Genomic DNA, 16,439 nt, shown 5'->3' with positions numbered 1-16,439 from the left:
TTTTCATAGTGGAAATGGAAAAACAGCATACTGAACTGAACTGTACCATACCGGGCTCCTCGGGGGAAACGGGGCTTATGAGAATGTAAGAAAAAGTACCATGGCCGCTGTCTTTTTTCAGAGCACTCAGCCTTTGTTGTGTGGCTACTCCAAGTGCTTCTTGTTAAAATTCTCTAAACTTTTCAAAAGGGTGCCAGTGACGTCACAGCCGCTTCTTTAACTACTGTTGACTGTCACAACAAGGACAGAAAAGCCCGTTTTTTGGGGAAGCAGATCAGGCGGTGGACCCTGATGTTGCTAGTGAGCGTTGTGCTTTTACCACCTTTCGCTTTGTAAGCTTTGACTGTGTAGTCAACCCTCTGCTAAGGCGGCATTACATTAGCTACCTAATGTTAGTGTCAAGATATTGCTGTCATAGAATACTCATGCATAGTACATCATTTAAAAACGCCCTGGGACGAAGCCCTACCCAATGCCCTGCCTTTGCTTTTCTGCTGAAGAAAAAAAAAAAACACTGCGTGGACACAGGCCCTAGCTGGACATACAGATGCATTCAATGTTCCTGGTAGCAAGCAGCACTAGTTATTCATTTTGAAGAAACACAACTGAGTAGCTAGCATTGGCAGGAAATACAAGCTTGACTTATATAGAAATCAGCACCACTTGCAAAAACCTTGTAGTGCAGACCAGTTATAGTCACACTCACACACATGCACCAAACTCTCCATGAAAGTTCAACTGATATATTTCATCAAGCAATCATATCGTTTCAGGCTGTGTCATGAACTTAAAAAAAGCCTTCTACATGCACACAGACAGGCACATCTTATTAAGGTGACTATTACACATGCCAAGAGGGTGCTTCTTAAATCAAACTTTAGCTATAATTACACTATAGAGAATCTCACCTTTAACCTCTATAAATGGGATTCACCATAACATAACGCTACCATGAGCAGTGAATATAAAGGCTGACTGAAACCTGGGGAGCTATTTGATTCAGACTTCTGTTTTGATGGTCAAACTTACAGGGTTAGACACTATAGTTTTCTAAGTCGAACTCATGTTTGCAAACTATTTGCTTAAAGTTAGCTGGGCTTTCTCAGTGCTCTCTGCACTGCAGCTGATCTCAAAACTTTATACAGAGACTGGCAGTGTTAAAGAGGATTTTAAGGAAGAAAACAGAATCACATAACTCCTACAATATTGACCCCCTTTATACCTTGCATTAAAATGCATCTTGTATCCAGATTGTATCTAGATGTAATTCCCTGTCTCTTCTCTGAGAATAGAGTCATCAATAAAGGATATTTTATCGTGCGTTTACCACATTGGTCAGCTCAAGCAACAACGCTCCCCCACCATCAAAGCAGCTTGTCTCTTTATTATATAGTTGATAGTATTATCATATCATTACCTTTAGGAGTCTCTTGTTGTCATTGCCTAAATGCTCCAAGGCTCTGGCAGAACCCAGCTCATGACAGTCACTGACAAGTATTAAAAATACCCGTCCTTTAAACGTACATCCCAGGAGTGTGAAGGTCAAATACAGCAAGAGGGGACGATCTACCGGCTTCATGCTAAATTAGAGCAACGCTTGCTGCTAGAGCTTAATGATCTAACTGTCATTTGGCTGCAGGTCTGGAAATGGTTGAGTGTCTGCTTAAGCTATGTGTTACGACATATCATATCATGCAGGCACACGAAAATACATTTGCACTTGCGGGGCACGAGCTCTAGTGCACACACAGACGCACACATGAGCACAGGAAACCACACAACCTTCATTATCATTAACTGTGCAGAGACAGACAGAAAGATGCATGTGGTCATTCAGAGAGTAAAGATGGTGTTTGGCTAATTGGACAGTTGTGTGTGAGTGTTTATCCATGTGTGTGTGGGGGTCTGTGTGTGAGGTAGACAGAGAGAGAGAAAAAACTGTTTTTTAGAGACATGCATAGGCCAGATAGATTAAAGATGATGACAGTATAATTGTCCGGAGTGAAAGAGTTTCCAGAGCTCATCATCGTTAACATTAAGATGCACTAATGATTTCTGGACTCGTTTAAAAGCAGCATCACAAACATCCATCAATCACACATGGTCAGATCTAAGGGATAACACACAGTATACAATAATACAGTGAAGATTCTCTTCTGTATGCAATTAATTAAAAGCATATTTCACCTTGCTCCAAAACCCAGCAATGGTGTTATTTATTAAATGTTGTCTCCCTTTACAGAGATGAGAGCTACCCATCAACTGTCAGCCACTTAACAGCATCACTGGAGGTCAAGCTTTATGCAGAGACAAGTTATCATCACCTGCCACTGATTCGTAATGAAAGAGTGTCTCTGTTTAGGAACATTAATACCATGGCTGATTTGCTACTGCGTCACATTTAAAACAATTTAAAAAAAAAAAAAAAAATCTTTTTAGCCTGAGAGAGGGTGGTGACAGCAAATTCCCAAGGCAGCTAATGTCAGCTTGTTTGGGCGGACTTACACGAATTCTTCTGCCAAGGTCTAAACCCTGCCTGCATCATCTGCATCCCAGGAGTGAATGTATTCCTACACCCACAATACAAGCAGCATCATTTTCTCCGTCACAGCTCTGTCCCAGAATAATATTGGCAAAGCAGTCTCTTAATACAGGGCCAGACCTACATTAAATTGGCCCAGGAGCTAAACTGGTTCCTTCCAAAACAACATTCCTGTGATTCCACGCGCATAATGCTGCCAGGCTAGTCAGCTTGTGTACTGTATGCTGTGAAATATATCTTATGATTCCCGTGTTAATTATGTTTTGAACAGGGTGATGCTTTGGAAAAGTCTCAGGTGTTTACTCAAGGCCACAGTCACACACACAGATCTCCAGATAAACTCAATAACCTGCCCAGTAATTTGCCCCTTTGGCCTGCTTCTCTGTCCCTTTTGTATTAGGTGTGCCAATGGTGTTATTGTTGGCCAAAGATAGGGAGAAGGTGGCCGTTTCATCAGGAAACGTTAGCTTGCTCTCCCTTCTCTATCTGCTCTGATACACGCTGCACAGCTGCTTCCTCTGGTTTTGGTGCATGCACAGTGGGGAGAGGGGTCACAATGGTGCGGAATGTGTCTGTGTGTCAGCCATGTCAAGATTGCTACAAAAGAATCATCACCAGGAGTATTTTGAAGAAAGAATGCTTTTTAAATTGTGGTTTAACTTGACAGAACTGTGAGAACCAAGGTATTTTTACTAAGACAGAAAGCCAAACAGTGAAGCTGAGACCATATTATGTGATCCAAATGTTTTCAATGTGGATTCTTATTTTAAATTCAAGGTGGTCGAGTAAATATGGAGAATGTACAGTGGTTGTGAGGGTCAAAACAAAACATTTCAGTAAACCCAATGACATTTCAGATGTCAAATGTTGTTTTCTGAAATGTCATATTTTCTGAAATACTGTGTTTTGTGAAATGTTGTGCTTTCTTAAAAGAGTTTAAGAAATATGCTTCCTGCAATATCATGCTTTCTGAAATGTAATTTTGTTTTCTGAAATGTGTTTTCAGAAATGACGTGTCTTTACAAATATGTTTGGTGAAATGTTGCGTATTTTGAAATTTCATTGTGCTTTCTGAAATGTTGTGTTTTCACAAATGCGTTTTCAGAAATGTCTTTGTGTTTTCTGAAATGTTTTTTTACTAAAAGGTAATCATGTTTTCTGAAATGTCATTTTTTTACAAATATGTTTTGTGAAATGTGTTTACAAAATGTCATATTTTCTGACACGTGTTTTCGGAACTGCCATGTTGTCTGACTCATCAAGTTTCTGAAATGTTGTGTTTTCACAAATGTGTTTTCTGAAATGTCATTGTGTTTTACGAAATGTGCTGTTAAATGTCATATTTTCTGAAATGTCGTGTTTTCAGAACTGTCATGTTGTCTGCAATGTCTAGTTTTCTGTAATGTTTTTTTTTCACAAATATGCTCTGTGAAGTGTCGTTTTCTAAAATGTAATTGTGTTTTCGGAAAAGTCGTTTTTTACAAATGTGTTTTGTGAGATGTTGTGTTTTCTAAAAGGTTCTTGTGTTTTCTAACATGTTTTTGGAACTGTCATGTTGTCAGACTTTTCAGAAGTTTCAGAAGTGTCAGAAGTTTTCTAAAATGTGTTTTCACAAATGCATCTTCTGAAATGTCATTGTGTTTTCTGAAATGTTTTTTTCTTTTCTTACAAATGTGTTTTGTGAAGTGTTGTTTACTAAAATGTAATTGTGTTTTGTGAAATGTGTTTTCTGAGAGGTCTTTTTTTCCCTGAATGTCGTTCTTTTTTTCAGGACTTATGTTGTATTTTCTAAAATATCACCGTGTTTTCTGAAATGCTGTGTTTTGAGCCTCAGGGCCACTGCAAGTATGTGCCCTGCAGAAATATCCTTGAACAAGCAAGACACTGAACATGTACTAATTTGAGAGGTGAAGTACTGTAGCTGACCCTGATGTCAAAGCGAGACGACATAAGGAGAATTTCAACGTATAAATCTAATACGAACATTGGCAATGTATTACTAACTGAAAAATGAAAGGTTGTACCTCTTGAAATAACATTGACAAGTTTCCACTCTGCCTTGATCAGTGTGTGTTCATATCACAAACCCTTCACCCAAACCCTTTTTTTCCATGTTACCTTGTGATGTAGTTTGATGTCAGAGCAGTTGTAAACAAGGGTGGGGAGCAGGACACTTTCCCCAGAAGCAATTAACATTCACTGAACTCTGACACAGCAGTGCAAACACAGCACAGGGAGGAGTGAACAGAACAGTGGATGGAAAGAGGGCAGGGCAGAGAGATATTAAAGATGAGTATAAGTGTTGCTTCGGGTTTGAGCTGTAAGAGGTGGGGCTATAGATAGGTAGGGCAGACAGAGAGAAGGCAAGCATGCAAAAAAGGAAACAGCTGTGTGTATGTCTACGCTGTATCTGTCTTTGTCCAAGAATAACAACATCAGTGTGTCTGACAAATGCCATACACACATCAAACAATCATCACTCCAACTGTCTGCCAAATACTCGTCTTCTGTCTGCTAATGTCAGCGTGCGTGTGTGTGCCCGTCCATGGGTTTTCCTAAATGAGCCCTTTAACCTCAACTGAAAACAGAGATGAAGTGTGTTGAATCTTCTGGTTTCTTTTTTTTGCCTGTCCACATGATGAATCAGGTCAATGCATGCTTCATGCATGATTTGCAATGCTAATGTTACCACTATGCACTCTTAATTTTCTTGTTAACGGTTATAAGTCAATAAACAAAAAAGTAAAAAGCAAACAAAGAATCCAAAAAAACTAAACAAATTAATGAAAATAAATGAAATCTTTATCTTTCTTTTTTTTCCCCTAGCTTTGTCTTTATAAAGACCAGAAATCAATCATATAGGACACTAAAAGTTTTTAGGTTTAAAAAAAAAAGTTTTAAAGAAATATGTAAGAGTAGTTTTCATGTATTTTTCATAGCCAGTATGATTTCCTTTCCAGATTGACACGGCTATAAACTGCAGTGCTCAAAACCACACTAGCATATACTGTGGCAGACTTCTATATATCATTATACTGTTTACATATAACGTCTTATGGCCCTGTGTCTCTGCTCCGCCTCTGGATGAAAGGATGGGAAGAGTGGGAGGAGAAAAGAGATGAGGGCTTTGAAGTGGTTGCTTTGAAGAAGCGTGACAGAACCAATTGATTCAGGTGATTGGGAGCTTTAGTAAAAGCCACTGTTGAAACGGTAAAAGGGTCTTAAATCATAAATGAGACACACAAGCCGCACAACATGACCACACATTTTCATGTCATGCTTGTTTCTATTAGTTGGTACATTCTGGCTCTGATTTCTTCAGTAGTGCGTACATGCTTACATAAAAGCAGTCGAGCTGGCTGAATATTACTCAGGGTGTTTGTTTAATGGTTACAAACAGTGGTGTAAAATTACTATTATTCCCAGCAGGAATTAATATAACAAAATTCAATTTTAGTGAAATTGCTAAGCAGAATAATAGCTTGATTTTGTAATAACCTCCACTGGATATTAGACTGGAAATAAAAATGAAAACAAAATAATTTACTCTTTCTGGGTGAAAATAACCTCACTTGTGCTGATTCACACAACAAAAAAGTTTAACATCAGTTAGCCTTTTTTAATCATATCTTAAATGCGTTTTTTTCTGACAAATTCAAATTGCTGTTTTGAAAGGCTAGTGGACTTATCAAAATTAAACAAAACATGTGAATTTCTGGATGCTTGTTAAAAATCACTCATTTGCACTCATCACTTTTAAATGTCTTTATGATCCTCTGTGATAAAATACTGTTGCTTTGGCGACAACAGATGCAAAGTTTTAGGCCAGCAGGCACTGACTTTACACTTCTCCATCATGGATGTGTGTATACTCAACAAATACATTATTGTTTATATGCATAAGTGCATGTTTACAACTCTGTTGCCATGAAGGTTTGTGCCAAAGTCTATACTGTATGTGGATTGTATACATGCACAAACACACTGCAACTTACCCTTCTATTGCTTTCCTACACATATGGGTTTAGTATCCTATTTATCTTAATCTCTTTGGCAAGATATACATTTTGATTGGCTGCCACAGGCTGTAACGTTTAACAGATTATAGATTAGATGATCCTATTAAACTGCATTAAAACCCTATTTACCATAACACAAGTGAACACATGGCTAAGCATGTTACATACATGGGGAAGAGAGAGCATGAAGGAAAACAGTTCAAGCATAGTTCAAGCGTATCGACATAAACTTTTGCTGGGTATTAACTTTCAGCCAGAGTCCTTACACTGTTTTGAAAATTATAATTTCATATTGGTCAATTACAGTTTATTGTATATTTACTACACTTTAATATGACAGTCTGGAATTGTATCTACACCCCCTGCTGATATACCTTAAAATATAAGCATGCACACACGCCCCCTCATTTATCATGGCAGCTTAATGTATACAACATGCTATGTGTTGCTTTGTGTTGTGGAAAATAAGGATTTAATGCATTGTAATAGGATCATCTTTGTGTGCATATAATCTGTAATCTATTACACATCACCCCTCTGCAACCAACCACAATGTGTATGGCCTTATGTACAGCAATAACATCTTAGATCCTTTTGAGAACATTGTCTCTTTAACTCGATGACCTCACAGGTCTCGTGAAATACTAGCTAGCACATGTTTAGCGTTTTGTGGCTGCTGAATCACGTCAAGGGCAGTACCAGGTGTTTGATCTGGAGGTGATAACATCCATAACATTTTTAACAAAGAACAAGCATAAACATGTTTTTGAGCGAGTAAATCGACCAACCAATGAACTAAACAGTATTGAAAAATTATGAACACAAACACATCAAGTAGGAGGAAAATGCCATTAGAACAACAATGTTGTAAACTTTCTACTCATTTGACCACTTTCATCTCTTTTCTCTTGTTGTATCCCATGGAGACCAATAATTAGGCATCATATAAATGTGCAGAAACACAATTATATTAGTGCATTTAGCCTGTAGAGTGGGTTTGACATTTATTTTTTATGGATATTAATATAATCAAATCAGAAGTTCTAAACATAAAGCCATATTAATAGGCACACAAGACATCCGTACATTTTGTTTCGTGTTTTTTGTTGTCTCTGGTACATTTTACTGTCACTATTGTTTCAATCATCTAAAACTGTCCATCTCTTTCACACAGCTGCTTGACCAAAAAGCACATCAGTGTGTGTGTAGGGATAAGGGTGGGTTTATTCTTCAGAGTACATTTAGTGAGGAAGCCTGTCACTGCACCAATCAGCTGTATATTTTTGTTTATCATCTTATTCACTCTGTTTAACATATCTCTAAGTTAAACAATGAGGGGAAAAAGGACAACAAAGTTAACAAGTGATATATACTCATCCAACACTTTATTAGATACATCTGCTCGTTACCACATATAGCTAATCAGCCAATCATATGGCAGCAACTCAATGCATTTAGGCATGTAGACATGGTCAACACGACCTGATGAAGTTTAAACTGAGCATCAGAATGACTTTGAACATGACATGATTGTTGGTGCCAGACGGGCTGGTCTGAGTGTTTCAGAAACTGATGATCTACTGGGATTTTCACACACAACCATCTCTAGGGTTTACAGAGGATGGTCCAAAAAAGAGAAAAGATCCAGTGAGCGGCAGTTCTCTGGGTGAAAATGCCTTGTTGATGCCAGAGGTCAGAGAATGGCCAGACTGGTTCAAGATGATAGAAAGGCAACAGTAACTCAAATAACCCCTTGTTACAACCAAGGTCTGCAGAAGACCACACAGAGTGCCACTCCTGTCAGCTAACAACAGGAAACTGAGGCTACAATTCACACAGGCTCACCAAAACTGGACAATAGAAGATTGGAAAAATGTTGCCTGGTCTGATGAGTCTGGATTTCTGCTGCAACATTCAGATGGTAGGGTCAGAATTTGGTGTAAACAACATGAATGCATGGATTCATCCTGCCTTGTATCAACGGTTCAGGCTGGTGCTGGTGGTGTAATGGTGTGGGGGGTATTTTCTTGGCACACTTTGGGTCCCTTTGTACCAACTGAGCATCATTTAAACGCCACAGCCTACCTGAGTATTGTTGCTGACCGTGTCCATCCCTTTATGACCACAGTGTACCCATTTTCTGATGGCTGCTTCCAGCAGGATAACGCACCATGTCACAAAGCTCAAATCATCTCAAACTGGTTTCTTGAACATGACAATGAGCTCACTGTACTCCAGTGGCCTCCACAGTCACCAGATCTCAATCCAGTAGAGCACCTTTGGGATGTGGTGGAACGGGAGATATGGATAGTCAATATGGACCAAAATCTCTGAGGAATGTTTCCCGCACCTTTTTGAATCTATGCCACCAAGAATCAAGGCAGTTCTGAAGGCAAAAGGGGGTCCCACCTGGTACTAGCACGGTGTACCTAATAAAGTAGCTGATGAGTGTATTTGTTGTTAGATTATTGGGACCATTTGAGCATTTCCAGAGGCTATTTTTTTCTGAATAAATGTGTAGCTTGGAATGACACACAAAAAAAAAACATGTCACTTAAAAAATAAACAGAATATTAACTGTTTGGTGACTTGCACTGTCAACATTAACACACCTTCTCACGTGAAAAACTGAGATAGAGACACAGGCATATGTTATCTGCTGCTTGGAGCAATCAATTCATTTGGCCAACATGAATATGTATCAGACAACAAATTAAGACACTCCTGAAGTGATGTGCATTCCGCCTGGTGACACACACACACACACACACACACAGACACACACACACACACACACACACACACACACTGTGCTTTATAAATACCATATTAATTTAAATCAAAGCCTTTTCAAGAAAGGATTAATTTCTTCATCACTTGGGGAGAGCGCACACACACCTCATCTACATATAACCACGCAACACTTTAATACAGACCCACTGACTGGGGAAATATATCCAAGTGTAGGAATAGCCATAGTCATTTTATTAAAATAACACTTTAATAACATTTACCATTGTCTACATCACATGACAACAAACATTTCATTTGATACTTCTCATTTCCCCACTGCTGTTCTGACACTATTCCCTCAGTGTTTAGTCTGTCCAGTGCAGGTTTCCCTGGGATTAGCCAGCACAAATGAAATGTTGCTTTATTTCCAACATATACCATTTACATGTTTACGGAAATGATGGATTTAACTCAAACACAGTTTATACTAGTGTTTACATTCTACTCTGCAACTATCCACCCCTGCATGACATATGACTGACATAAGCTGACAGAGAAGAATAACGACAGCTTTTTCAATGTGAAGAAATTCTCCAAAGACTCTTACCATTTTACTTTAGATTTATATTCAACACTCCTCACTGAAATTCGTGAACTTTGCTAATCTTTGATCCACAGGCATGCAGGAAATCAACATTTTCACAAACACAGGCAGCGGCATATTAATACACATATACACACAGACACAAGTCCTCCTTCAGTTACTGCCACTCACATTCTCGCACACTTACACCCCATAACCCATGCACAAACACCACACACTGAGTTTAATTGCAGTAATTAAGCAGCTTAATTTAGAGCAACAACTGTTGATGTGGAGCGTGGGCGTCTTGGCAGGTAGCATCATCATCACGGATTAACCCAACACACACACACACTTGTATATGCAGATATTCTCTCTCAGGCATGTTTACACTAAATACATGCATGTGTGCATGCACATTGACATGTACATGTCGCACACATGCATGTGTGGATGTGCACGCATACACATGACTTTAATGAACAGCCTACACAATCCCTTAAACAACAAGATGTCGGCTTTAACCTACTTTCACATAGTTTCTGAACTACAGGCGTGACCTTCTGTGCACGCCTGTGAATGTGATAGGATGTCTGGATACATCAAAGCTTCTATGTGTGCGCGTGTATACGTGCACGTGCAATGTATGTGGTATATAAGAAAAACATGCCGTAGCATATTTGGGTCAGACGTGTTGTATGGATATATCAAAAGTAATTGGCAAAGGGCCTCATTGCACTGTATATATGTGTTTGTGAGTGAGTGTGTATGAATGTATAGGGAATAATTGGGAGAGAAGTTATATCCCCTCTTTCATCTTTTGTGTGTGTGTGTGTGTGTGTGTGTGTGTGTGTGTGTGTGTGTGTGTGTCTGTGTGTCTGTGTGTGTGGAGGAAGCATCTTGTGAAGCTTCCAAAGCAGATGGACTGCTGCTGTATATGAGAGAAAGAGAGGTCTGCAGGGACCAAAAAACAGCCCTTTAACTGCCCGTCATACTGCAAGCCACTGCTACTTGCTGTGAACTGATGGGCAGAGAAAGACAAGCCAACAATAAATTACTGATGCTCTGAAGCAGATTTTTGCAGCTTGAGTCTGACTAACTTTATGTAATATAGATTAAATGAGGATATTTATGATGTGTTTGCAAAAATCCATTTTTATTTAATAATTAATTTTCAATAGGAAAAAAATGTTAGGAAGGACTGTCTGTGTGGCTGAAGCACAGTTACAGATTTCACTTGTAGCGACTCGGGAAATTTGGCAAATATTAACTTTCCTGCTCTGGCTCAAGTCCAACAAAACACAATAAACTTAGAGAGTTTGTATCATGGTGTTAAGATGATGATTTCAATGTACAAAAATCAAAAAGAGGAATGAACTGTGTAGGCACTACCACAACCAGTAGAGGGGGCATCACCAAATGGCAGACCGCAGTCCGGATCCAGACCTACTGACAGTTCTATCTGGACCTGTGACATATTCCTGATAACTGATGAGAATAAATGATAGTCTTCACAGGCCGTTGTTTTTTGAACAGATTGCAGGCGCAGCTAATCCAATTAATATGGCAATGGCTTCAATTACCCCAGCCAATCAAACTGATTGTTTATCGTGTGTAGACAGTTCGCTAGAGAGAACAGCGTAAGAGAGATGTGACCGAGATGACAGCATGGAGAGGGACTGACACTTTCTGGCTACAGACTGTTTTCCCTGGTCTAACCAAAGAAGCCCTACACACCATGACCATGTTTAGATTGACTTACAGCTATGAGTCAGCTTTCCCTGCTCTGAACATTATTAAAACCAAGTACCAGTCCAGGCTCACCAGTAAATACCCACATACCTTTATTCAACCCATGATTCAAACTACTGGCAGGGCATTTCTCTCTCTAGGAAAGGGGGAATAAAGCAAAATAAATAAATACAAAAATAGAAAATGGGCTGTTCAAAGTTCTGTTTGCACTTGTTGTAATGTTAAATATAGTTGTTTGTTTCTTTATTTTCTTACTTTGAAAACTGACAATGCATACTGTTAAAATTATATGGAAATGTACGCTGTTGATTTAATTTGATGCATTTTAGGTACTATGAGGTGCGGATGTCTAATAACTGGATCTCTTTGAATTTTAATTGAATATCCCTGCAGTAGAGAAACTAACAAAAGTTTCACAGATACCACATAGCCTATTTGCAGCAGAGACAAATATGTGTTTCTGAGCCTTTATCAGGGCTTCCTGAGAGCTGTACAGGCAATGCTGCCCAGTGGTAAGCAATGACGCTCCACAGTTAGCATGGGTTTTCTCCGTATGCTCTAAATCTCATAAATGTTTTAGCCCTGGTGGTCTGGCAGCTTGTCCACATCGTGGCCTGACTCACTCAGTGCATGCTGGGACGGGCTCCAGGACAATCAAATCTATAAAGTGAATGGGTGGACAAATGGCTTGAACATATGCTGGTTCACCACCTTTAGGTTATTTAGATTTGAGTATATGAGCAGGAGGTATCTGTGTAGGACTATTTCAATAGTGTTGAGTTCTCCATACCTGTGCATAGCCACTACAAAACAACGCCTAGTAAAACAGATGAAGAAATAAGGAAGCAGGGTAGATAATGAATGACAAACAGCAGATAATGTGGGACTGATTGTGTGAGAACTCCTCACAGAGAAGGATTCTTTCAGAAGTGAGACTAATGTTATTAGTGATTTTGTTAGCAATCAACAGGCCTTGTTATCTGCTCTCATTAAGAAATACTCTCATTAGTGTCACTTAACAAGCGATGAATGCAATTAAACAGGAGACTGAAGTAAAAGATGCAGTTGTCACAATAGGTCACATTCATCTGTTGATAAATTGCAATGTTAATGACAATAGTCCCTGAGTGGAAGAGAATTTAAAGGCTGTCAGTCACCGGCAAATGTTTGGCATTTCTACTTGATAAATAACTTTTAAGGACTGATAAGCAGAATTGTCACCTGTCAGTCTACTGATTAATCAAATCTTTTCAGTGCTTATTAAAAATCTGTCGGTATGTTACTGTGAATTATATCATTGTATGAAGCAGGGGTTATCTATCAAATAGGGATTATCCATATTGTCTTGAGATCTGACCCGATGTTCGTCTATCAAGATAATGAACTTGTACTGTACGTCATTAAAGGCACATGAGTTGAGCCGAGGGGAAGATGAATGGCTGATGGGCTGCGTGGATTAGAGGACAGGGAGGCTGGGACACACAGAGAGCGAGGGTGGAGAGAGTCAAAGGGAGCTATAAGGGGCAGATCTCATTTCTGTATGCTTCAGAGACCCCAAGAACTGCAAGGCACCAAGGGCATTACACACACGTGCGCACACACACAAACACACACGCGTATACACGGCTCAACATTGAGATTACATATGGAAATGAGTCCCTATTAAAAAGTCATTGAGGTGGTAATGGTTAATATCAGCTGTCAAAGAAGTCAAGGCAATGGACACACACACACACATTAAAATGTATGATCACAAATATTCTCACATATGTGTGCGCGCGCACACACACACACACACTCACAGTGCTATGGTTCTGTTATTAATCAGACATAATAAGGTTTAACTCTTTCTAATTCAAGGCTGTTGACCTAATTTCTTTACATACTGTGTGTGTGTGTGTGTGTGTGTGTGTGTGTGTGTGTGTGTGTGTGTGTGTTTGTGTGTGTGAGCGCGCGCACTCGCCTGTGTGCTAATGCAGCCACTAATTTGATAAATAATAATATGTCTGGTCAGTATTTATGCTAATATATTCATGACCCACCAGCAGGCATCATGTTTGTGTTTGTTAATTCACTTAGCCAGTGTGTGTGTGTGTGTGTGTGTGTGTGTGTGTGTGTGTGTGTGTACGAAATTAGTTACTGTAAAAAGCCCGGACGAACTTTAAATGCACCCTGCATGTGTTTGTGTGTGTGTATTAATTAAGTTAGTGACCCTATCAGATATTGTGTGTTTATAACTGTATTTGGGAATTTGCAAATGTAGTATCCCGTGTGTGTGTGTGTGTTTGTGTGTGTGTTAATTTAGTCAGTTGCTCTGTAAACATTATCTTATTATGTAAATATTAGTATTTTTATGTAAACATATGGGATATTTTCTGTATTAAAGCTTTCAGCTAATGACTGTGGTTTGTTTACCGAGTTAACAAGCTGAGGAACAGATAGGCCACGTGCAGCAGGGCTACAGATCCAAAACTGCCCATCCTCCCTCTCACTACCTTCCTCTTCCTCTTTTCAACTCTAATAGCCCTCTCCCACTTCACATAGCAACACCACTTTTACATATAAACTCTATGACACTGGGGACTGTAACCCACACCAGTTGAGATCACAGGTCGCTTATAAAATCATTAACTCATTCAAGTAACACTCGCATTCTCTGAGAATAACTGACCTGACGGTGCGTTCGTAAATTCAGTCTGATGCTCTACACTAACATGAGCCTGATATTAGATAAATGGCTGTGATTGGCCCAAAGTGAGCCAGGTCAGGCAGAGGGAGGGAAACCACACACATCTGCCAGAGCAAATAAAACATCAGCTCGCAGATTTTTCTGGTTTCCACGCTAAGAGAGAGAGGCAGGAGGAGAAAGGGATGGAAAAGGAGTGAAAAAGGAGTGAACTCCAAGAGGGAAAGTGCTGAGAGCTTATAAAAGCTATTCTTGACACACTTTGATTTATGTCAGCTACACACACATACACACAAGTCACAATAAGTTTGTCACTCTCATGTACCTAAACACACCTTCATCCTCTAACACACAGCTGTCATGGCCACGTCAGGTCAGGACAGAGTGGCTTAAAGGGCATGGGAACCTGTGCTAATTAACAAACAGCTCCAGTGGATAATGAACAAGTCTATCTTCCCTTCTCTGTCTTTGTCTATCTCTCTCCCTCTCTGAGGAATGAAGAAGCTTTTTGGGCAGTGTCAGTGCAGGTACCCACATGAAGATGTGTTACAGATGGATCTCTCATGACAGTTGAGGCTACTGCTGCAAAAAACAAAAAGCTGAAGAGCAAAGCAAAGCACACACACATGTCTACTAGCTACTAGGCAAAAGGCTGAACAGCAAAGCAGAGTTTTGCCCCCAACACACACACACACACACACACACACACACACAAGCAATGGGGGTCAAAGGGAATCAGGCATAGGGTTTTCTGCAAAGTGACAGATGTGGCGACAGGCCATCCAGTCAGGCAGAAACACTCAACGGTTTCTTAAGCTGAAGACCAGGAGTGACATTCACTGAGGCTAGAGAGAAAAGGGTCAGCACAGTCCCACACACACACACATCAACAGCAAAATATACAAACAGATAGCCAATTGCCTCTTTTTCCCTTAAAAAATAAAATAAGCTACGGATCAGTAATTGATACAGGCCAAATATTTGATACAATTAAACATATCTCAGTGCAGGATTCAGTGAAGCTAAAAGCCAAACTGCAGCAAGAGGCAGACAGAGTGAGGCACACACAGAGATGCATGCTGCAGACATGTCCTAACATGTACCACACATGTACCGACATGTAACAACTGTGGAAGGAAGCTTGTGTGTGCCTTCAGATGACATGCTGCACAGCATGACTTGTCTTTTATTCCTTGATGGAAACTATTCCCTCTCTTTATAATGAGAGTCTGTGTCTTTTCTATATGACCAAAACTTTTAGAACAAAGTGGTGAATTGATTTTTATTTCAAATCTTTCTTTTTCCTCCATCTCCCCTTATCATTTTCCTTCTTCCTGACCTTCAAATGACTTCTCTGTTGTTACACTGCCATTAATTCTCCTCTTTTCCTCTTACTTTTATCTTTCTCTCATCTGCTGCAGCCATTTACTTTCTCTTCCCAGGCTGTGTGTTTTTCAGTTTTAGTATTTCGCTGCTTTGCTCCATCTGTGAACTCTCACATTTGTCAGTCGTGTCTATCACTGATTTAATTGCCTAATGCTGTACGAGACTGTCCGCTCCAAATCATATGCCATGGTCCACACTCTATGATACAGTAAACTAACATTCTAAAACATTACGACATAAAAGCATAACCTCAAAAATACATATTCATTTTTCTGAGGTAATAAAATGGGACTGCACAAGTTTCCGCACATCTGATGTGAGCTGGGGTGGTCTAGGTAAGTAAAAATAAATAAATAAACTGTAGATAAAATGGCGGATTCTAGCACACAGTACACAATATTTTCTGTATTCAATTTAAGTAATGAGTCACACACACGTCATCTTACTGAATTACTGATATCAAAGGTGAGAATAATCAGTTATGTTTTCTCTTCTCCTCTCATGCATATTCTATAAGCAGCACAGTCGTGTTTTTGCATGTTTTTGCATGTTTTACCCCATTTGTTTGGGGGGGGGGGGAAAAAGTTGGAGTCTGTTCAGAATTGCTCAGCTGAAACTTGTGCTGTGGTGCATTCATGTAACATGGACATCAACAACGTCTTAGACTTGATTCTCCCTGCTCAGACCTATTCCTTTCATCTCTTCTGAGGCTCAAGAAATGGAGTCAGATCAGTTTAA

At 39.6% G+C, this 16,439-nt stretch overlaps 1 protein-coding gene across 1 annotated transcript in view; it reads right to left on the bottom strand.

Annotated features, from left to right (window-relative positions):
- The window catches only part of cdkal1 (CDK5 regulatory subunit associated protein 1-like 1), a 287,467-nt gene that overhangs the window by 126,383 nt on the left and 144,645 nt on the right, over positions 1–16,439 (bottom strand). The gene's annotated exons all lie outside the window — the stretch shown is intronic.

The sequence above is a fragment of the Epinephelus fuscoguttatus genome, linkage group LG8 (assembly GCF_011397635.1).
Source record: "Epinephelus fuscoguttatus linkage group LG8, E.fuscoguttatus.final_Chr_v1".
In the NCBI taxonomy this organism is placed as follows: domain Eukaryota; kingdom Metazoa; phylum Chordata; class Actinopteri; order Perciformes; family Serranidae; genus Epinephelus; species Epinephelus fuscoguttatus.
The sequence above is the reverse complement of the archived record's forward strand: the minus strand, read 5'-3'. Positions and strand labels throughout refer to the sequence as shown.